General features: G+C 40.1%; 1 protein-coding gene across 5 annotated transcripts in view; it reads right to left on the bottom strand.

Annotated features, from left to right (window-relative positions):
* The window catches only part of JAKMIP2 (janus kinase and microtubule interacting protein 2), a 236913-nt gene extending 218162 nt beyond the window's left edge, over nt 1-18751 (bottom strand). For all 5 annotated transcript variants that reach the window (XM_072631005.1, XM_072631006.1, XM_072631008.1 and 2 more), the window contains exon 1: nt 18418-18751. The gene's annotated coding sequence lies outside the window, so the exon portion shown is untranslated. The remainder of the gene's footprint in view (nt 1-18417) is intronic.
* Nucleotides 18752-24241: the final 5490 nt, after the last annotated feature.

Raw genomic sequence — 24241 nt, 5'->3', positions numbered from 1 at the left:
AGGAACCTGTGGTCTCAAGGTCACATGTGGCGTTCTAGGTCCTTGGATGTGACCTTTTGACTGAGTCTAAGTACAGAACAAATCTTTTTATTAAGGAATTTGTTCTGTGAAGTTTGAATTCAGTCAAAGGTCTGCCCTTGAGCACCTAGAGTGCCACATGTGGCCCCAAAGTCACAGGTTCCCCACCCTGGGGCTAGATGATTCACCCAAAGTCTCTTGAAGCTCAATCTATGATTCTATAAACTTTAGAGTTGGAAAGGATATTAGAGATCATCCAGTAACCATAATTATAGCCCACCTCTATACAGAATTTTAAGGTTTGAAAAGTGCTTCACATGTAACAATTCATCTGATGCTCACAGCAGCTTTGTGAGGCAAGTGCTATTATTTCCCCTGCTTTACTGATGAGGAAACTGAGGCTCAGAGACGTTAAGCAATCTGCACTGGGTCACACAGCTAGTAACTAGCTGACTGTCTATTGAGTCTACTCCTCCTCTTTCAAATGAGGAAACAAAGGACCACAGACAGGAGACAACTTATCCAAGGTCTCATAGACCATCAGTACCACAGTAATGACTGCAATCTCGTGTGACTTTTCACTAAGCCACATAATTATTTGAATAATTATGATTGTATAGATCTATGTCAAGAATGCACATGTCTTAATGAGTCTATTTCTACTCCCTAGCAAGACGTTCAACTAATGTTCAGCAATAAAAACAATCTTACTCCTAAGGCTTCACTGGGGCATCAAAATAAGTAGAGTTATTTATTTATTTTTTTTGGAGTAAGGAAAGCAAGTCAATTGGGGTTAAGTCACTTGCCCAAGTCTCACAGGTAGTAAGTGTAAAGTGTATGAGGCCAGATTTGAACACAGGTTCTCCTGACTCCAGGGCTGATGCTCTACTCACTGAGCCACCTAGCTGTCCCATAAGTGGTGCTCTTGAAGACCATACCAATGGAGCTGAACGTCTGACAGGTTTTGATGAGCTAGAAAGGCTCTGACCATGGTCCTGGCGGCTATGTTAGCTGTCCGAAAGTCTGCTAAGTATAGAGAGCTACCTCACTAACAATCTGGCAACTAGTAATGAATTCTTTGACCATGGTGACTCATGACTAAGTAAAATGATGTTTTGCCTCCCCACTCCCTAATATACTATCTTTAGATATACAATAAAGTAGGAAATTAAAGCTAAGTTCCCCCCTGGATCACTGCCTTGTTGTGGTAGAGGGGCCAACAGCAACAAAGCTAAGGTTGAATTGGTCCTCGTAGATGTGTGCCTCATTGATCTGGATTTAGTCCAGGGAATAGATGGGCCCATTTGGTTAATTTTATTTAATGGTGCAAATAAAATATGCATTTTGCTCATCAGTGCGTATAGTAGGAAGAGAGCTTTTTGTGAGGAAAGATGACCCTGAGTGAAGTTTTAAAACCTTTCTCGTCAATATTTTGCTTTCAGAATTTGGGTCCATTAGTGAGAAGCAGCAAGAGCCCACTTAGAAAGAAAAAGATCCTTCAAGCAGATGTGGTATAATACATGTGGCTATCTAGCATGTAATAGTAGGAAGATTACTGTATTGGAGTCAGAGGATCCCTTCTCACATTTCTTTGGTACCTCACAAAGTACTTTCCCTCTGTAGGCTGCAAATGCTTCTTTTGACTTCGTATTTCCAGCACTTAACACAGTAATGTGTGGGTATTTAAATAAGTGTTTATTGGACCCAATCAAGTAGGTAGCATAGGTATTATAATTCCCATTTCATAGATGAGGAAACTGAAACTTAGAGAGGTTAAGTGACTTTCCCAAGGTCACCCAACTAGCAAGTGTCAGAGCTGGGATTTGAATTCCAGGTCTTTTGACTCCAGGGCTAGTGTTCCTTTTACTTTACCACATTGCCTCATTTAATGAATATGAAATGCATTTCCTGCTACAAGTTAGTTTAGCATTGCATTCCATTTAATGTGAATTTTTTTCAAGAGGTTCCCTTTCTTATTTGGCTGTCACTTTCCAATTTCCCCTTTCCCCAATTTAACACCCTTCCTTATAACCAAAAGGCACAGTTAGTGGAAAAAAATGAATCTTCACATTGGGTAGACAGGTCTGAGAATTTCAGCTTCATTCTGTATGTCCACTACCTTTCTGGATCACAAAGTGGGTGTAATCTGTGTTTGTAATGTAAAAAAAAGATGAAAGAATGAGAGAGAGAGGAAGAGAGAGATAGAGAGAAAAGAAGAAAAAGAAGAAGAGGAAGAGGAAGGAGGAGAAGGAAAAGGAGGAGAGGAGAGGAAGAGAAAAAGAGATGGGGAATGGTGGAAGGAAAGAAAAGAGGAGGGGGGAGAGAGAGAGAGAGAGAGAGAGAGAGAGAGAGAGAGAGAGAGAGAGAGAGAGAGAGAGAGAGAGTTTAGATATTTTTCTGTGTGTATTTCCTTTGCATTACTGTGGTCAATTGTGTTCTCTTAGCTTCGTCTGCCTTGCCCTATATCAGTTCATAAAAGATTTTCCAAGTTTCTCTGGATTCTGCATAGAATTCATTTTTTACAGTACAATTTTATGCCACTATATTCATATACCAAAATTTGATCAGCCATCCCCAAATTGATATCCCTCTACATTTAACTAATATAAAGAATTCCACTATAAGCTGAAAGGTCATCTTGGCAGGAAAGTCCTATGATGACCACCTTTAGAGAGCACACATTGTAAGGACAAATATCTGAACGTTTCCGGAAGAAACAAGTTTGACTTTAGTTATTCTCCACTTCATGGGGTTAATTTGGTAAAAAATAAAGTCATTTGGTTTTGGGTTTTCTTGACTAACAGTAGTGAAGACAGAAAGACTCCTTGCAAATCTCATCACAGCGTTGATGTGATTGTGAGTACATACATGGACACACACACACATGCACACACACACAAAACTATGTCAGCAAAGCATGGCTTCTGGCACCTTTTTACCAGTCTGGAAAGGCCTCCGATATTGGCCCCACAAAGGGTTGTGTGTCTTTTGACAGAAGCTCAACTCAATTCAGAAAGTTTCTACCAGGAGTCTAGCACCAGCAATGAAATGTTGTTCAGTCATTTTTCAGTCATGTCCAACTCTTCGTGACCCCATCTGGGCTTTTCTTGGCAAAGATACTGGAGTGGTTTGCCATTTCCTTCTCTAGCTCATTTTACTGATGTGGAAATTGAGGCAAACAGGATTAAGTGACTTGAGCAGGGTCACACAGCTAGGAAGTGTCTGAGGCCAGATTTGAAGTCAGATCTTTCTGACTTCAGACCCAACACTCTATCCACTGCACCACCCAGCTGCCTGAGACTAAACATAGGCTTCCATCAAAGTTTTGTTAAATCAAACTTGGCATGGCCTGTCAAAGCTTTTGTCCCAATTCCATTGCCTTGGAGAACCCAGGGTTGCTCCACAATACAAAGAGGTATTGGAAGGGAACATCAGTGGTGGATCTCATTGATTATTGGAATAAAAAAGGTTCCAGTTTTAATGCTAAAAAAATGTTACTTGCTAAAGGTTTCTTTTCTCTTAAAAACTAGAGATGATGAGTCTGCATCATGTCTGGGCAGGGTTTCATATCAACTCAGGGGGCAAACTATCTATCTGTTTGCTGAAAAGCTGTCTCCTGAAAAGCAAAAACACTTTGCAGTCTTCCTCATCAGCTATGCACATTACTGAGATAGCCACTAAGAGCACTGATGGTGAGCATACCCTAGTATGGTATCATCTGTACTAAGTGATAGTCCAGAGTGAATTAAGGAGTGATGGATCTTGCCTTCCTATGGTCGAGTCTATAGAAAGAGATCAATGTTTGAGAGTAAGATGCTATTAAACACTTTTTAGTTCTTTAAATAAAATTTAAAACTATCTAGACATCATCAAAGTTGGTGGTGTAGTGAAAAGAGCACTGGGCTGGGAGACAGAGGGTCTGGGTTCAAATCACAAGTCTGCCAGTTATTACTTTTGGTCGAGGTACTTAATCACTGTTTTGTTGCCTATAAAATAAATGAACTAGGTAAAAGGAACTCCAAAGTCTCTCCCAACTTTTATTCTATAATTCTATGAAACATCATAGACAGTGATCTTCTTATTTCTGAAATAATTTTAATGTAAAACATTAGCCAAGGGAATTAAACTTCCTTGCTTTCAGTTCCATTGCCTACCAAAGGTAAAGAAAAGAAAATAATGGATCTTAGTCCATAATATCCAAAGAAATCTTAGAGATGATTGAGTACAAATGGGTGAGGAATTTCTGAACCAGAGAGACTGGTTAAATAGTGAGTAGCAAAACTGAAATTCAAACCAGAATCTTGTTGATTCAGATCTCTTTCTCTTTTCAGTATGCAATGGTGCATCCCCAGTAATCCAGAGATCATTGAATCATAGGATCTAGAGGGACAAAATTTTAGAAAATTTCAAATTCAACTTCTGCATTTTATAGATGAGAAAACAGGCTGGGAGAGGGGAAGAAACTTGCTCAGAACCATACAAGTAAGTAATAAGCAACAGAGCTGGGATCCAATTCAGTTCTTGTCATTTCAAATGTTGTCTTCCTTATAAATCTGAGGGATTTTTAGTGCAATATATACATTCCACTTCCTATTTCCGTGCCTTTGCACACACCATCCCCAATAATTGGAATGCATTTCACATGGACCTTGGGCTTTCTAAATCTTTAACTTCCCTTAGGGCTCAGCAAAGGTATCGCCTCATAAGCTGTGCCAACCTTGTCTTTGTATTCTCAGTTCCTAACCCAGAGGCTTGTACATAGTAGGTGCTTCATAAAGGAGTGTTGAATGTAAGTACTCTTGATAAGAAAACACATCTCTGTCAATACTAGAAGGTTACTATTCAAAGAAGGGCTCCTGCTCCCTTCCTCCCCTTGCCCCCAAAGTCTAGAAGAGACTACATGGGTCAAGGTGAGTCCAACAGTGCAATGTTAATCAGAGTTAAAGATCTTCCCCACCCATTAATGGGCCTGCCCATTAAGGGAAGCTATATTATGGGTGGTCCACACCATTTGTTAATTTTCTAATGAGACACTGGTTCTCAAGGATTGTGATGCCCTCTGGCTCTGAAAAGTGTATAAATGCTCTGAGGTAAGGTTTTACTTTAGGGCTTACTCATTAGAAGTGTTTGTTTGACCAAACAAGACTCTGGATCTGGTAATTAAGAGATCACTGGTAACTTTGGAAGGAGCAGTTTCAGTTGAATGATGAGGTTGGAAGCCAGACTGCAGAGAGTTAAGAAGAAAGGAAGTGGAGGAACTGACTGTAAATGTTCTTCTTAAGACATGAAGCCATGAAAGGGAGAAAGAGAGATTTAGAATAATACAGAGATGGAGTGATTAAGTTAGAGTTGTTTTTTGGTTTTGGTTTTTTTGAGACAATTGGGATTATGTGATGGTGACTTGCCCAAGGTCACACAGCTAGAAAGGGATGAGTCTTCCTGACTCCAGGTCCAGTGCTCTGTGCATTATGGTTCCACCTAGCTGCCCACACAGTCCTTAGACTATTAATAGAGCATGGGACTGTCCTCCTCTTTTCTGCCCCATTTGGTTCTCATCTGCAAGACTGTGTTTGGTTCTGGGTGCCATCTTTTGGAAAGACAATGATAAACTAGAAGCTTAATGGATAGAGGGTTGTCCTTGGATTCAGGGAGACTTGGAGCCTGTTATATACAAACTACATGGCCAAAGGTAAGTCACAGAACCTCTCAATGCATTCTAAACAACTTTTACACTATAAGTGTAATGGCAACGAAAGACAAACACACAAACACGCACACTATAAGTGACAATTTGCTCATCTGTTTTTGTGGAAGGGACTTTCACATTGGAAATTCCTTATGTAGATGAGATAGAGGTCCAGAAAAACCCTACTCCCCTTCCCCTAGTTCCCTCCCCCAAAATGAAGAGAAAAGAGACAGAGACAGAGAGAGAGACAGAGAGAAAGAGAGAAAAAAGGTCTGAAAACCTGTAGCTCAAGGCAGGGAATGGATAGTTGAAGGATGTAGGGAAGTTTATCCTGGAGAAGAGAAAACTTAAGGAGAACCTATTAGCTCTCCTGAAGCATTTAAAGTCTGGAAAAGGGATTAGACTTGTTCTGCTTGGCAAAATTCAAAGCAATGGATAAAAGTTTGCAAGAGGTAAATTTCTAACAACATGTGCTTCCTAACAATATATGCCCAGTATTTAGCACAGAGATCAGCATTCAGTGAGTATGAATTTCCTATCACTAGAGACCTTTGTTCAGGGGCAAAATGACCACTTGTCTTTTCTATTCACATGTAAGTTGGAATAGATGTTCTTTGATGATCCTTCTGGGTCCAAGACTCTGTGATTCTGGGAGCTAGACATTCTAAGAGATAAAAGTGAGTAGAATGATCTAGGAATGGGGCACAGCCTGACCAAAGGCAGAGAGGCAGGAGATACCATGTGCAGGAAGAAAAGGGACAATTTGCCTGGAGCTAAGAATACATTAGGGGGGAGCCATGTGTAACTGGCCTGGAAAGACAGACTAGAGTCAACTTATGAAGGGTTTTATACCAAATACTAAACAGAGGAGATCATCTTTTACTCTAGAGACAAGAGAGCTACTAAAATTTCTTTGTAGGATGGGTGAGTGTGTATGTGTGCGTGCGTGTGTGCGTGTGTGTGTGTGCATGTGCGTGTGTGTGTGTGATATGATTATAAGTGAGCTTTGGGGATATCAATATGGCAGCTGAGTAGAGGATGGATGGGTGAGGTAAAAAGAGAAAGGAGGAAATAAGCATTGATTAAGAGTCTATTATGTGCCAATCACTGTGCTACGCGCTTTACAAATATTACCTTATTTGGGCTTCAAAAGAACTCTGGGACATAGGTGCTATTATTATCTCTATTTTAAAGTTAAGGAAACTGAGTCAGATGGAGGTTAAATAATTTCCCCAGAGTCACACAGCCAGTAAGTGTCTGAGATCAAATTCCTTCCTGACTCCAGGCCCAGTGCTCTATACAATGGGCCACTTAACAATAAGAAGATGCTATGTTGTGAGAGATGAGAAGATGGTTTCACTGTTAAGGTCTGGGGGTGGGGAGAAAGAAAGAAGAGGGATTTATGGAGGATGGAGATTTGACCTGGACCTTGAAGAGTGGGTAGGATTTCAGCTGGTAAGAATAAGGTCTTGAGGGAAAGCATTCCAGGCATGGGGTAAGGCATGGATAAATGTATGGAGGCAGGAAGATACAGGGCATGTTTTGGGGTGAGGAAATAGTACAGAATGGCTGGAATATAGAAAATATATCAGAAGTGATAAGAGATAAAGAGGGCCTAGGTTAAGCATAGGTTAAGCAATTTGCATGTTCAGTAGACAGCAGAAAGCCAAGCATTGAATCAGGAAGATCACTTAAATTTGTTTCGCTTTTGTTATCCAAGTGACATTTTGTCACATGAAAATTAAAGTCAGAATAAATGACCTAAATACAAAGCTAACGAAAAAGTGGCAAAAAAAAATTCAAGGTATATGCAATTTTTTTTCTTCTTCAGTTTGACAGGAGAGCAATTGTTTGGGGAAACCTGGGCTATCTATGGGTTGTGTGGCAAAAGCTCAGGATTTAGAGGTGGAAGATCTGAATTTGCATTCCAGCTCTGCCATTTACTGGTTGTATGACCTTAGCCAAGTCCCAGACTTGTTTCTGAAGCTAATTTTCTCCCTTCTCAAATTGGAAAACTAGTATATAGGTTCAGGCTGCACTAAGACTTTTGGGATACACAGCAATTATTTTTTTTTTTTAACCTACTGCAAGGGTTTGTCATGAAGAAAATCATCTGTGAGATGTAAAACATTCTGTAATAAAGCTGTTATTATGTAGGTTACAAATCACTGTCTTCCCAGCAGCACTGAGAGGAAGGGAGTATCATATCAAAAATATATATTTTATAAAGAAGGAAGTTGAGGTTTAGAAAGTGATCTGCATCAAGATGCCTAGCTTACCTAGCCTTAATCACTGATTAGGCATTGCCTCAGTCAAACTGAGATATGGGAAAGACCTTACCTTAAAAACGCCAAGGTCTCCCACTGGATCTTGGACCATCTCCAATTGTCCTGATCTATATCTTACCACTGGACCCAGATAACTGGAGGAGAAAGTGAGGCTAGTGACCTTGCACAGTTCTCTCTCACTTAAATCCAATTCATTTATAAGTCAAAGCATTAGCTTTCTGATGGCACCATCCTCTTGTCAGTGATGGGATTTCAACTTAGGTCTCCCAGTCATTATCATTAGTCTGACTAGAAGGTAAGTACTCACAGAAATCTGGGTTACCAAGGAGAATAGGACATTTCTCAGAAGTGGGTACAAATGCCCTTTGTTTCAGGCTACCTTTATAAATCCCATGACATCAACTGAGCTGCTGGGTTCTGCGATAGGCGGGCAGGAATCTCGTTCCCCCTCCCTTACACTTACTGTGAAAGTAGTTCCCTAGAAAGCATGACTCTTTGACTCCAGCCATACGATGGGCCTGATGTATTCTACCCGCTCTTTGGCTCTGTTCCAGAAATAACATAAAAAGAACTGATTGCTTGTTTACGACTACTACATCTGACAATGTGGATATTGAAAAGGTTTTAGGATACTAGGATTTGGAGTTAGAGGGGAGCTTAGACTAGAGGGTGTCCTAAAAGTCTTGATGCAGTTTTCAGCTTTAATGGTTTAAATAGCGTGAAACTGCACCAAGACTTTTGGAACACCAAGTGTAACAGACAGAATGTCAGAACTGGAAGAAACTTTGGAAGAAATAATATTGTATGCTAGAACTCAAAGAAATCCTTTTTTTAAAAATGCAACACAGACTATTAGACCCAGAAAAAGTCTTAAAGGTTATTTAGTCCACACCAGTGATTTTGTAGATGGGGAAACTGAGGCTCAGTGGGGGGTAAATGACAGTTTCTCCTGCAGTCACAAGCCATGAAAACACAATGGCAGCTGAATTAGATATGGTTCAACTATTCCTTTGATCCTATTTGTCATGGCTCCTTGAGCTGGGCTGATGCCAACATGATACACTGGAAAGAACATCAGCCTTGGCGTCAGAAGACCTGCGTTCAAATTATGAGTCTGTTTGTATAGTCTAGGCCAAGTCCTTTCCCTTTCCTGGGCTTCTGTTTCCTTATTTGTAAGATAAGACCATTGAATTTCATGATCTCCGAGGTCCCTTATGGCTTTATCTCAGTTTCTTCATTTATAAAATAGAAACAATAATCCTTGTACTGCTTCTCTAATGGGGTTATTGAGAAGAAAAGTATTTTGTAAGTCTTAAAGCGCTATGGAAATGTGATTTATGAGGATGATTATTTTGACTCCCTGTTGTTTGCAAAATTAGAAAAGAATGGAAAATTCAAAAAACCAAATCTTCCTGTTATTTCTGGATCTTCTGTGATCATCATGAGCAACAAGTTAAATTTTCAAAAAGCTTTTCTGCAATTTATGAAAATTCATTTTGAAATTATTAATAAATGAAATTTTAGGTGGGAACAAAGTAGTTGTGGTCAGGCCTGAAAAATATTTTATTAATCTGAACATCTATGAAAATATCAATTTTGAAATATTATATACAACTATAATGATAAAAACAAAAAAAAGAACAATCCATTAGGTTGTTGGTTAGTTGTATCATTTTAATGACTAACCTTGGTCCTGGATAAGAGATGAAGAAACCCACTACCCTCCTTTTGTTAGAGGTGGGTAACACTAGGGGTGGAATGCTACCTATACTGTTAGATTCAATTTTACTTAAATGTTTTTCTTTGTTGTAATAAAAGGCTTGGTGATAATTGGGGAAGGGAAGAAGAGGGAAGTAGTATATGTAAAAATGACTGTGATGTAAAATAAAAAATGTCAATGACCATCCCCCCCCCCCAAAAAAAAAATCTCAATCTTGGTACTTAATGGTGGGCTTAGGCAAGGCTACAGAGACATGAGAATATTCTCATCAAGTACCCCACCCCCACCTCTGGCATTAAAACAACTTTGTCCCCATTTGGGAGAATCAAAGTTCTCTGAACATCAAGAGAATTCATATTGCATAGGCAGTATGGCACAATGGACTTGGAAACACAAAAACCTGGATTTCAGTCCTACCTTCCATATTGATTAACTGCATGGCCTCGGGCTATACATACAGCTTCTTTTTGCCTCAGCTTCCCCATCTACTACTTGGGCATTGAATCTGGAGTCAGAGTTCAAATCCCATCTCTGGTTCCTGTATGAGCATTGACCATGACATCACTTGGGCTTCAGTTTCCTCAACTATAAAATGAAGGAGTTAGACTAAATGTCTCCTAAGGTCCTTCCTGATGTTCAAGGTGTTATGCTAGTAAAAAGATGATTGAGTCCAATTCCCTCATTTTCCATGTGGGGAAACCTCTGAGGTGCAAATGACCTGCCCAGGGTCACATAAATAATAAGCGGCAATGCCTGGTTTTGAGTCCATTGACTTTGATTCCTAATTTTGGGCTCTTTCTATTACACTCTGTTGCCTAATAATATCAGCCACATAGAAAGGGCAAGACAGACATGATTCAGGAATAGCTTTCTATTCATCTGTGACTGCAGGTGTACATGTCTAGAAAGCCTTGAAAATCAAACTACCATCTCATTGATTTGGGTGTGAATACTCATTCATTATAGGCACTCAAACACAGAGATTAATTGAATCCCCACTGTGAGCTACAATGGCAGGTCAGGGTAACAGGAGCTGGTGTTTCTAATGGTAAAAAAAAATGAGTCCCAGCTGCAATAAATCAAGGAGGTTCTACCTGTGGATTAATAAGAATTTCAAAAGGGAAGGATGAAGCCCCCAGATGTAAATACTAATTGCCTTAGGATTGATAAAATGTACTCAATGATTCAAATTTAATTTTGTTTGATAAAAATATGGTTATTCATTCAGTACAATTTTATTCCAGTCTTAGTGTTGCATGATCAGAGGAACACATCAATTCCAGAGTAATTGTGATGTCAGATTTTTCCTATGTGTAGTAATCATGTTTAGGAGCATTGTTGGGCCTGCAGTATATCCAACTACATGTACAGCTGTATTCAGGTTACACATTGGTCTTTTAAAAAAGTTTCAATTTGATATGAAATTGGTACAAATGATTGGTATGTTTGATACATACCAGTTCTCTCAGTGTCTCATGTCTTGTCCTACCACCTCCACCACAACTACGCTGTAATAAGCTTCTTGGGGGCAAGGGTAAATTTGAATAAAATTGTAATAAATTTTAAGAAAGATCCAAACATCAGGTGCCAATGAGAGAATAGGAGAGGAGGTTACCATATATGGTCTGCCTGAAGGAACTGGGAATGCTTAAACCTAGAGAACAGAAAATTTAGAGCGGGAGTAGGGAACATGATCTATTTTCAAATTTTTGATGGAGAGTCATATGAAAGAGGGATAAGATTTGCTCTGATTGGCCCCAAACGCAGAACTAGAAATAATGCATGGAGATTGCCAAGAGGCATATGTAGGATGGACAGAGCTGTCCAAAAGCACAACGTGACCCCTCAAGAAATTATGGGTTTCTCATTGGTGGAGGCCCTCAGGCAGAAGCTAGATGGGCTATTCAAGAAAACTGAGGGGATCTCTGTTCAAGCAGAAGTGAGACTATATCTCCTCTGAGGTTCCTTCCCATTTGGAGACTCTATCACTGTAATACTTGCTAAGTCAAGCCTATAAGGTGAAAAGTAACTGACCTTTCTGATTAACCTGCAATCATAAGCAAACTCTTTCATATCAATCTTGTACAGAAAAGCTGATTCTCTCTGGTCTCACTGAAGGCTCCTATTACAAATGAGACAATGAGGCATGCTCCTTGGGCCCAGGCTATAAAAACAGGCAGCACCATCCTTTCTTCAAAGTCCCTGAGAAATGGAGCAAACACATTTGCTTCTGACCTTTTCCCCTCTGGTGTCCCCAGTAAAGAGAGAGAAATAAAGCACAGCATATAAATTGTGCTTATAGTATTCTGACTCCTTTTTAAAAGGAGGAGGAGCAGCAGGTCATGCCAGGATGCTGCAGAAAGTGTATTTTTATCCAGTTCATCCCAATCCTGATGAAGGTTTAACTTCAGTCAAAATATTTAATTTTAACTTTTCTGATGAACCTGACATTTCTAAGAAAGTAATTTGGATCTGAGAGTAATTAGTGAAAAATAGCTGGGTTGATAAATGGCACGGCAAGACAAGAATCTGAATGTAGTCTTCGTGGAATCTGTCTTTTCTGCATTAGATGCCATTTGCAGACTCAAATAATCTTGCAGCTGGAAGAACCAAGGATTGCTCTAGTTCGGCATGCATGTAAATGAAGATCCCTCTAAAACATCCCTAGTAAGTAGCCATCCAGACTCCACTAAAACTGCTCTGCAGTGAGAGGGAACTGTCACAAGGGTGCTTAATCCTGGCTGTGTCGTGGGCCCTTTGGCAGTCTGCTAAAGCCTATGGACCTCTCTCAGAATGATGTTTTTAGATAAAATAAAATAAAATTTTGTTGCAAAAGGATTGTAAAGTATGCCAATTACATAGAAATGTATTTATTTTAAAAGTTTATGAAATTCCACAGGTCTCTACATTAATTGTTAGGAAGTTTGGTTAGTTTTTTTCCCCCTTTACCTCAAAAAAGAATTGACCTTTTCTGAAAACTTTTACCCATCACCCTTTGGAGTCAAGCAGGACAAGTCTACCCATGTGACTTTAAATGAATCACTTAAGCTCTCCACGGTTAAGTTTCTCCTGCAAAATGAGGGGGTTGAACTAGGCAGCCTCTAAAGAGAGGCCAGCTCTCCTGCTCTAAATCAATGCTCTGATGAGTCTCTTATTCCTTCTCCATGACAGCCTTGCAGACTCTTGAAGACAATTGTTTGTAGTGATCCTTCACTAAATTTTCTCTTGTCCAGTCTAAACATCTCCAGTTCCTTTCAACTAATTCTTAGTATAATATCCTCTCTCCTATTCTGGTCACCCCTCCTCTGGATGTGCCCCAGCTTATCAATGTCCTTCCCAAAATGTATCTTCCAGAACCAAATTAGTGTTGTTTTAGAATCCAGAATCTGCTTTCAGATTTTTAACAATTTCCTTTATTTTCTCCAGATAACCATAAAGGAGGGGGAGCACCTTTTAAGTAGATGCTCTGCTCAGGTCACTTAGTTTGAAAATGTTGCAATGACTGAAGGAACTTCAGGAGGTCAAAGAGTTCAGTCCTCTGACTCCAGGCAGCATCTTTCCAGAGAAATGATTGTAAACTCTGCTTTTTAAAGAGTTCCAGATTCGGTGACCTGATTCCATTGCAGTGTTGAATCACCTTGTGATCTATCTAAAAAAGGTCCAATATAAAATTGCCCTGTATTTCTTTCAAAGGGTTGATTTTTTTAAATAGGCTGGTTCTCTGTCTCAAAAGGCTCTGAGTTTCTGAGGGGTCATCCAGGGCATCCTTCTGCCTTCAAGGATTACAAACATACTGAAATCACTGAACATTAACTGTAGAAAGGGTGGAGATAAATCCTGTTTATGAAGAGTAAAAAAAAAAAGAGTCTAGGTAACCTGGTCTGCCCCTTCATCAAATATAGCATCAGAAAATTCTGCCTTCTCATTTACCATCATTCTTCCTATAACATTCTTCTCTAATTTTCTCTTGGAGGATCATGGAATCTGAGTTAGAAGGATCACATGATCATAGATCAAGAACCACAAGCGTACATTAGAGATTATTCAGTCCAAACCCTTTGTTTTGTATCTGAGAAGACTGAGGTCAAAGAGGTGAAGTTACTTGTTCAAAATCCCATAGGCAGGAGGGAACTCAGAAGTAACTGACCACAGAGAGGTAAATTGGATGGACCCTCAGAGACCCTCTAGTCTACCACCTCGTTTATAGCTGAGGAAGATGAGATCCATGAAAGCTAAGTGACTTGTCCAAATTATAGGTAAAAATAACATCACATATATATATATACACATATATATTTGTATATATGTGTATATATATTTTTATATGTCATATATATGTATATATATATGTTTGTGCTAGTAAGGTCTTAAAATTTAAAAATGCACTAAGACTTTTGGGATATTCCCTGTGTGTGGGGAGACAGAAAGACAGAGATAGAGAGATACTTAGATATACATAGAGAAAGACAGTGAGAGAGAGAGACATACAGAAAGAAAATGGCAGAGAAAGACACAGAGACTGAAACTCAGATAGAAGTGAGAGAGGGAAAGAGATAGAAAGGCAGACAGAGACACACACAGAGAAAAAAGACACAGAGAGAGGCAGAGAGATAAAGTGTGAGATATAGAGAGAAGGAAAGAGAAAGAAACAGAGAGAGAGAGAGAGAGAGAGAGAGAGAGAGAGAGAGAGAGAGAAAGTGAGAAAGCAGATATGCATATTAAAGTTAGCAAAGTGCTTTTCTCACAACAATCCTGCGAGGTAGGTAGGGTAAGCATTATTAGCATTTTCAATATCATGAAATGGAAGCTCTTAGAATTTCCATGTTATGCATAGAAGTGTTCGATGACTGATGAGTTCTGAAGTAGGATTTGAACTCAGACCTCGACTCCAAATGCCATCTTGCTGTCTCTCAGGTAGTAAGCAGATTCAATATTGACCCATTATTGAAACCTACATTCTCTGACTCAAAAGTCAGCATTCTTTTCACTATCATACATTTGCCACTCATCCCATCATCAGCTCACAACTTCTGGGTCTTTCTATCTAACTTGGAGCTGAACTGACTTTTATGTGTTGTTCCCCCAATCAGGGCTCAAGTTCCTTCTGTTCAGGGATTGGGTCGTTTTTCTACTTGTACCTTCAGTGCCTGGCGTGTGCATGGCAGATAGTGCTTAATAAATGTTTATTCATCCATTCGATTATTTGATTCTCAAATTCAACCTCCAGCTGAACATCTAATACCTTTAAATTCACTTTAATTCTAAGGTTCTAAGTTCCCCTTCCTGATATAAATAATCTTAGTTCTCTTAACTTTCCCTAAAAATTCTGAATTTCCAACACATTAATTAGTCCTACTGCTCTCCTCAGAACCCTGTTGAAATTCTCAACAATCTTACTTAGTTACAGAATGGAAAATTAGATCCAGAGCTCTGTTCAGGATCTGACCAGAGAAATGCAGTCTATATAACAGCATCAGCTGGCAGGTATTTGGTAACCTGCCTTTTCTCAAAATATAAAATGCCCCTTTTAAAATAAGTGCCCCAAGAAAACTCAATGCACAGGAAATACAAGACAAGAAACTATTATGTAAATTTCTGACAAACTCACAGACTCTTTCCTACCCTACCCCACCCCGCCCCCCACCCCCCCCACTTTAGAATCATGTACAATGACTATACCAAATACTTAGTAACTACTGATCTCAGACATTAGATCTCTTGGTAGTAAAAAAAAAAAAAAATCAGTAGTTTTTCAGTAGTATCCAATTCTTCACGATCCCATGTTGGGGATTTCCTAGCAAAGATCCTAAAGTGATTTACCTTTTCTTTCTCTAGCTCATTTTACAGGTGAGGAAACTGAGATAAACAGAGTTAAGTGATTTGCCCAGGGTCACACAGCTTATAAGTGTCTGAGGTTGAATTTCAGCTCAAGTGTTCCTGACTCCAGAGTCAGCACTCTATCCCCTTGTGCCACTTCATTGTCCATCAGTGAAATTGCTAAAAGATTTAAACCCAAATTAGAAATTCTGATATGACACAGGAGCCAAGGCTCCTTTTTCTTCATCTTGCATATTATGTACATAACATAAGGCAACATAATAATATTGATGCCCCCACCCCCACCCCAGCCTGTAACACTTTAAGACCTTTTCCTCATAACAATCCTATGGGACAGGTAGTCCAATTCTTGTTAGCCCTATGCTAAAGATGAAGAAACCAAGAATCAGAGAAATAACATGATTTACCTGGTTTCACACAGCTAAGGATTATGAGGATTTAAAAATAAAAGGAACCAGAAAGATTATATAGTTAGTCTCGTTTTATAGAGGGGTAGCTGGGTGATATGGTAGATAAACTGCAGGACCTGAAGTCAAGAAAACTAATAAAGCTATTATGATTTTAGTGAGGAATATATAAAAGTCAGAATTAAAACTCGAGTCCCCCAATTCCAACTTTCTTTTTTACTAGACAGTATTGGCCCTACATTGATTTGTAGGTTAATAAAATTTACCCTACAGAAGACATGAAACTGCACATGTATATTTGTATGTATGCATAACCAGTTCTTCCCCTTAAGTCTCCAAATATCTTTTGTATAAATAGTCCCAATCAAGACAATGATTATCTAGGAAAATAACAAATGGACACAATCCAAATAGATTATAATTGTTTACACGAAGACTGTAATGTAGAAAACAAGATATACTGTTTTGTTAAAATGACAAAGAACAACATTGTTTTTAGAGCATTTAGGATTGCTGGCGGTATCTGCTACACAGATAGTAGGGAGCCGGTTGGAGAAACATAACCATTAAAATGAGGACTACATTTAACACACCTAAAAGGGCTTTCTGGCTTTAATTCAGTGAGCTCCATTATCCTGGCAATAATGTAGGCCTGTGTTGTACCCATCCCTGGTTTTCTGAGAATCGTGAGCTACCTTAAACCCTTGATAGTAATAAAAGGCCAGGCAGAGCCCAGCATGCATTTAAAAACTACAATATCTTGTCATCTCAGGCATACTTCTTCACATCTGTTGGCAAAGCTTCCCTCAACCTCCTGCTTAGTTTCTTTGTATAAATTAGCTAATTGAGAAATGGATAGGTTACTGTGGACACCTGGATGCAAAAAACCAGCTCCAGTGAGGACAGCATACACACACACACACACACACACACACACACACACACACACACACACACACACAGAGTACCTAATCTGAACTGATTGTAAAATGGTGCCTGGAAACTGAAGGAATGAACAGGTCCTGACAGGATTGGACAAAGTAAATTCATTACACCATACGGTACAGTGGTGCTGCCCAGAGGAGAGACAGCCTGGCACACAAGGAAAGGCCCAGTACAGAATTTCAGGCTGAGTGCTTTGGCCAATCCATTCATTTTGGATAAAAGCTTGATGTAAAAACACCACGCAAGCTGCCCATCCCTGTGAATCCAGTGCTCCAGAATTCCTCTCCCAAGCTCTAATCATCCCTTCCCCCCACCAAAACATGAAAAGAGACAAGCTGTGAAATAGAATTTAGTCCCCAAGATATAGATCAAATGATAGGCATCTGTCCTAATTGGTCACAACGAAACGGGAGTAACAATATGAATAAACCACACAGGATGCCCCCAAAGAGAGACCCATGTTTGTTTGTTTGTTTTTTAAAATAAAAAACAATTAGCTCCCAGCCCCCAGCATGGGTTTATATTTATTACCAATACAAATGATTATGTAGCACTTTGTGGAAATAAATGCAGTGTCCATGTTGGGTAATAAAGCTCACTTTTGTATGTATGACATGGAGAGAGGCTAGAGTCCCATAGCACCCCTGACTGACACATTGAACACATGCAAATGCATATCTAGAAATATGTTTTTATGCATAAATGCTCATTGCCATGCACACAATGTGTACACCGCAGGAAAGAATGAAGATCTTGGCCGAACAGGCCAGTCCTTTCCCTAACCACTATGGAAGGAAAGTCATTTAGGTGAGGAGACGTTGTCAGTGATGTGAGGGTTGGATATTCCTGGCAAATACAAACAATAAGGCAGCCACCACCACCACCTGCCTTGGGCTGCTCTCAAGACACTCAACGTTATTTTGAGAAGGTTCAGCCATAGAGATGAGAACCGAGAGTGGAAACAAGCCCCGCTCAGAACACAATTCTTCATGTTCATTTTCTTAACCCCACAACCCCGTTCCAGAGCAAATGCTGAGCAAAAGGAACCAGATCCACTAAACTATATTCTCAGGCTTGTTAAGATGAAATTGGCACACGTTTTTGAATCAAGAGGGTTCCTCCTCCTCCATCCATCCTCCTTGCTTCCTTTCCCTATCCTCCCTCTTTCTCTGTCTCTGTCTCAATCTCTCCCCTGTATCTCTGCCTCTGTCTCCCGATTTCTCGCCCTCCCCACTCTACGATGTCCCTCTCTTCCTCCTTCCCTTCCTCTCTCCGCTCCACCTTCTTCCCCCTCCCCCTCTTCCCTCTCCCTCTCCTCTCCTTCTCTCCTCCCCCCCCCCCCCCCCCCCCCACCTCTGTCTCCCCGGTTCACCCTCTTGCCAGCCTCAGGGAGAGCAGTCATTGTATTGTTCCAGCCCAGGCTACAGAAAGGACTGACATGCCTGAATTACACTATTGATGGGAAAGCCAACCAAGCAAAAATATCCACCAGCAGCTCCAGCCACCGCCACTTACCCCGCGCAGACCAGGAGAAGCAGCTTCAGGGGGGGAGAGGTACCAGTCGAATCCATCTTCCCTGGGACTGAGGATGCTGCAGAGTCCAGCATCAGCAGCGGATGCTCGAAGGAGGTCCTCCCCTCCCCACCCCGCTTTCCCCAGGCGGTGATGCTGAGAAGTGGAACCACCCTCCCAGCCAGAGCAATAGCAGGAGGCAGCAGTCAGCGGCCCTGGCCTCCTCCCTCTCGGAGGAGGATGGGATGAGCTCAGAGAGAGAGCGCCTGGAACTTGCAGCGGGCACCGCGCCTGCCTCTTCAGGACTCCTCCTCTCCATCCCTCCCCCTCCCCTCCTGCCGGCTCCACCCCTGCTGCGGAAAGGAAGAGGCAGCAGCGGCAGCAGCTGGTTGTCATGACAACGGCCACGAGAAGGGAGCAGGGAGGATGAGCCCAGGAGAGAGGCTGGGGAGGCGGGGGGCGCAGATCAATCCGTGCCATCCTCTGGGATGCCGCCGGGACGTCTCATCTAGCTGCTGAAGGGGCAGCCAGTAAAAGTGAAGAGTCAGAGGAACTGGTTCAGAATCCCAGTGCTGCCATTTCCCAGCAGTGCGACCTACTGTAAGTGACTTAGCTGCTCTGGGCCTCAGTTTCCTCATCAGGAAAGTGGGGATCATAGGGCTGACATTTCTGAAACTCTTTACTTACCTTCTCACTTGGGTGAAGCGGGCAGGGCAGATACTACGATGCTCATTTTATAAATGAGACTCAGAGAAGGACAAGAACTTACCCAAGGTCACCCGGTAGCAGAGCAAGGCTTTGAGGTTTAACTCCAGAGTTAGGTCCCTATTTTCACCAGACTAATATTATGTGCACCACCTGCCTTATAGGATTATTCTGCAGGTAAGCGTGACAGAATCACAGGATCTTGGTGCTAGATGGGTACTCAAAGGTCAGCCTGTAGTACCTTACGTTCTTCACAGAAAAGAATGAAAAATAAAACACCAAAAATTATGATTTTTCAAAAATTAACTAAAATCACCTTTAAAAATAGTGGTTTGTGACGCTGGGTAAGTCATTGGCAACTCTCAGTATTCTAGGTAACTTTTTAAGCCTCTGAGTTGAAAAGGTGACTACTTGCATTGGTAGAGAGTTCTGTCATCTGGGAGTTCTCTATCCCTTATTCCTATTCCTTAAAAATAAAAAAAGTTTACAGCTTTATTATTTTTGAATGCCAGGAATTGAGTCCGAGCTTCCCATTCGGAATCTAAGATATAGTGTGTCAAAGAAGAAAGAGAAGTGGACAAGGAGTCTTTTAGACTTGATTCTATCCTCAGATCCTCAGATTTTTCAATAATTCCATACACAGCTTTGACTGAGACAGTCCCTCATTCTCTCTGCCTCGGTTTCCTAATCCTCATAAAAATAATGGGATTGAGGTTGATGATCTCTAAGGCTCCTTCTAGTTCTAATGCTCTATGACTGAGAGGAATCAGGGACTCGGGTATGCCACAGATTTTGACCTCATCACTTGCCTCTCTGGGCCTCAGTTTCCTCCTCTCTAAAGATGAAGGGACTGGACTAGAAGGTGGTCTTAGATCTCTTCCACCTTTAAAGTCCCAATTCTTTGGTATCTGGGTTCTACCTTCTAGTCAGGCGGATGGGTGGTATTTCTACATAGTTTTTAATTCAATATAATTATATAAATACATATAATATATGTGTTATATGCAGAGTAAATATATACTATATATATTTATAAGTATATACTATATGTGTATACATATTATATATAGTAAATACATATAGTGCCTACTGTGTGCAAGGCACATAGCTAAAGATACATCTGTTGTTCTTCAGTTGTTTCAGTCATATCCATCTCTTCATGATGCTTGTAGGGTTTTCTTTGCAAAGATGCTAGAGTGGTTTACCATTGTTTCCTCTAGTTTACTTTACAGATGAGGAAACTGAGAAAAACAGGTTTAATTGACTTGCCAAGCATCACAAAATTAGTAAGTGTCTGAGGCTCTATTTGAACTCAGAAATGAGTCTTCCTGAATGCAGACCTGGCACTCTATCTACTGTGCCATACATACTAAATAAAGACAAAAATAAAATACTCCCTGTCCTCAGACAGCTTACATTCTACTTTTAAAGTTTGAGAGATTTCTGGTCCCCCAGAGCATGTAGTTGTATGGACTGTTCATTGAGTGAGTGTATAAATGCTTTGGACAGGCCCCACATGTAGAAAGGAGCTGGGTCTAGAATCTGAGAGAAGCAAAAGATAGGCTTGGATCACATTGCATATCTTGTAAATTACTTTCAATAATGACAAACTCTGGGCTGTCACAACAGTCCATCTTTTTAAAAGTCAATATTCTCCTGGTACATATATATATATGTAAGCAAATCTTGTAACACCATAGTTTCAGAAGAATACAGACCACAAAATACCTCAAAGATGCCTGTTGGATATAAGGAGTCTGTAGCTTATCTAGAGAAATGGTAGGAAAGACATTAAGTACATATATGACTAAAAAAGTATTGAGCCTTGGATATAGAGTGAGAATGAGGTAAAAGATGGTGGTTGCACTGATATCCATAAAATATTTAAAAGAATCAGAAGAAGATAGTGTTTGGTTTGATGAATCCTCTATAGATCATTTACAGAAAGAAAAAATAGAAATCACACCATGTGGAAGGAAATGAAGGGCTGGAAATCTTCACCAGTGGAGGAAGAGCACCCATTAATGAGATTTCAAATCAATTAACATATGGCAGTATATGGTCAATCAACAAACATTTATTGTGGGCTTACTATATACCAGGCTCTGTGCTAGGTTCTGAGAATATTTTTTTTTAAAAAAAATAAGCTTGCAATCAGTAAACATGCATATTATCTTAGAAAATAACAGGTCTACATATAAGTATATACAAAATATGGACAAAGTCAACATAAGGCAATTTGACCAGGGTTGCCTAGAATTCATACTTTGTAAAAGTTTCCTTTGGGAAGACTCATGATTTTTTAGTTGTTTTTCAGTTATATTTGACACTTTGTGACCCCATTTGGGGTTTTCTTAGCAGAGTTACTGGAGTGGTTTGCCATTTCCTTCTTCAGCTCATTTTTACAGATGAGGAAACTGAGGCAAACAAGGTTGAGTGACTTATCCAGAGTCACACAGCTAGGAAGTGTCTGAGGCTGAATTTGAACTCAGGAAGAAGAGTCTTCCCGATTCCAGGCCCATCACTCTATCCACTGTGCCATCTAGTTACCCATGATAGCTATTTTCAAATAAAGTTTTTGAAGACCTTTCACATCAATTAATCAATTGAGGATGAATTAATTCTGTGTTTGGCTCCAGGGAGAAGAACAAGGAGTAAAAAGAAGTTCCAAAGAGGTAAATGGTGGGATGGTATGCTGGTAAATGGCTTAACAACTAGCTCTCAAAAATAAATGTACCTACAACACACTTTTAAGTTCTATCTGATTTATTACCATTTTTCATCATTTTCTCAGTTCTAGAAAACTGATAATAATAAGTCAAGTCCAGATTTATAGTATTTGCCATTGTTCAAAGTATAAATATTAATGCTGACAATTTAACAATCAGCTCTCCTCTCCTCCAGCATACATCTGATTTGATATCAGGATAAAACTTCCTAGCAATTAGAATTGTCTGGAATTGTAATGATGCGCATTTAAAGATGATGGATTCTCCCTTCTTGGTTGTCCTCAAAAGGAGATTGGACTATGACTTGTCTAATATGTCACAGGGAAGATTCTTCTCATGTATGGTTTAGACTAGATGATTAAGCTGAGGTCCATTCAAACTCTCAAATTCTGTGGTTTAGCATCAAAGGGAAATCTCTTATAAATCTGATTCTATTTTTTTTCCTTAGAAATGCTTCAGAAATGGCCAAAGGATACAAGGAACAACTTAAAGACCGGAAAGGTTTCCTTGCTTCCCCCAGGATGATTTACCCTGGAGTTTCGTCTTTTATAAATCAAGTTCTTGAGATTCCTTCTGACTTAAACTCAATATTCTACCCATGCAAAAGACCTCCAGAGCCCCCTGAGGCTGGGATCCCCTGGGAAGAGGATTGAATTCTTGATGTTGTCTATTCAAGATTTCTCATTTCTATTCAAGACTTCTCATTTTTTTTTCCTATAAGAACTCTTCATGAAGCATTTTTTTAAGCTATTGAATGAATGAATGAATGAATGAAGCTTTTATGAAGTGACTACTACAGGCTAAGTATTGGGGAAACAAATCCAAAAGAGAGATAGCTTCCTCACTCAAGGACCTTATTCTCATAGATATGCTCTCCTCTAGCATAGAAGCAATGGTGCTGTAAGATCTAAGTGTACCTGGGAGTAGGGGCAAGGACACAAGGTTGATACTTGGTGAAACTAGGGTGTAGTCCCTGCCCTCCAAGGAACCAATTGTGTGATCTGAGTCAAGTCATCATTTGTAAGGTGAGGGAGGAGGAGAAGTAATTGGCATCACGACACAACAAGAAGAGCCCTTGGATAGGAAATCAAGTCCTGAATTCCTGCCTTCCCTTGGACAAATCACCCCAACTCAAGGAGTCCATTTCCCTAGTAGAAGGAGCCTTGGATGTGAAATGAAGCCTGGATACCATTTCTGCTGTTTCCTGTGTTACCTTGGACAAATCACCCCAACTCTATGAACTCTATTTCCCTATCTCCCAAAAAGGAAATGGGGTTGAACTAAAAGGTGTTGAAAGTCCTTTTCAGTCGACATTCTTTCTTGAGTTCTCATATCCATTCTACCTCCGACATAAGTGTTCCTTCCTTGCTCTTAAACTGAAATCTAAATCATACATGAATATTAGATCCAGATATATTCTTATCTTTTGGAAGGCTAGTACCTCAGAAAATGTATCACTCCCAGGACTCCACCCATCCTGTTTTGACTATCACAATAGACCCTGACTTGCCACCTATCGTCCCACCTACCATCCCTAACCCCTCTTGCTCAATCAATATTATCACTGCTTCTGTGAAAGGCTAATCATCTTGTCTGTCCTGTGGTTCCTCTCAGAATCCCTGATTCTGCCTAGGTTTCTGTTCCTTCGGCTGGCCACTACTTTTGGCTCTCATACTCATTCATAGCAGCTCCATACTTCCTCTGTCCTTATCCTATTCCACCTCACTTTTTCATTGTGCCCTTTGGATCCTTGTTCTATTGGTAACAAACTCCCTTTCATACTGTAGACCTGTGAAACTTTATCTTCCACCAGGGAAAATATTTTGTTTCAACTTTGAATTAAATTTTCTATATACATACTATTCTCCCCCACTGGAACATCTTTAAAGCAAAGAACTATTTTATTTTTGTCTTTGTATACCTAGTGCCTAGCACAATGTTTGGCACATAATAGGTGCTTAATAAATGTTTGTGAAAATGAAATTAAAATTAGATGAAATCTCTACTAGAAAGCTTTCATTGACTAATGAATCTCCATAGTGGCCTTTCTCTAGCACTTCCATTCCATTCAGTCTTCCATATTATCAGGTTGTCTCAGAATTATTCTATCAAAATGTTAACACCAGCAATAGCAGTTGACACTTATATTTTAGTATATAATGGCAAAGGTACTGGAATCAGAATCCAATAATCTGGGTTCAAGATCTAGTGTGGATTAAGATTGGGGGTGGTGGTGGAGGGAGAGGATGAGGGAACTCTTGGAGAGATTGAAGAAGTGGGTAGTGGGTAGGTGAGGGGAGAAGAAAAGGTAACAGATGTAGGATAAAAAGAGAAGTTGAGAAAGAAAATAGTGAGTATAAATAAGGTGGAGGGAAATTCACAAACAGCAATTA

The sequence above is a fragment of the Notamacropus eugenii genome, chromosome 1 (genome assembly GCF_028372415.1).
Source record: "Notamacropus eugenii isolate mMacEug1 chromosome 1, mMacEug1.pri_v2, whole genome shotgun sequence".
NCBI lineage: Eukaryota > Metazoa > Chordata > Mammalia > Diprotodontia > Macropodidae > Notamacropus > Notamacropus eugenii.
This window is presented reverse-complemented; position numbering and strand designations above follow the sequence as displayed.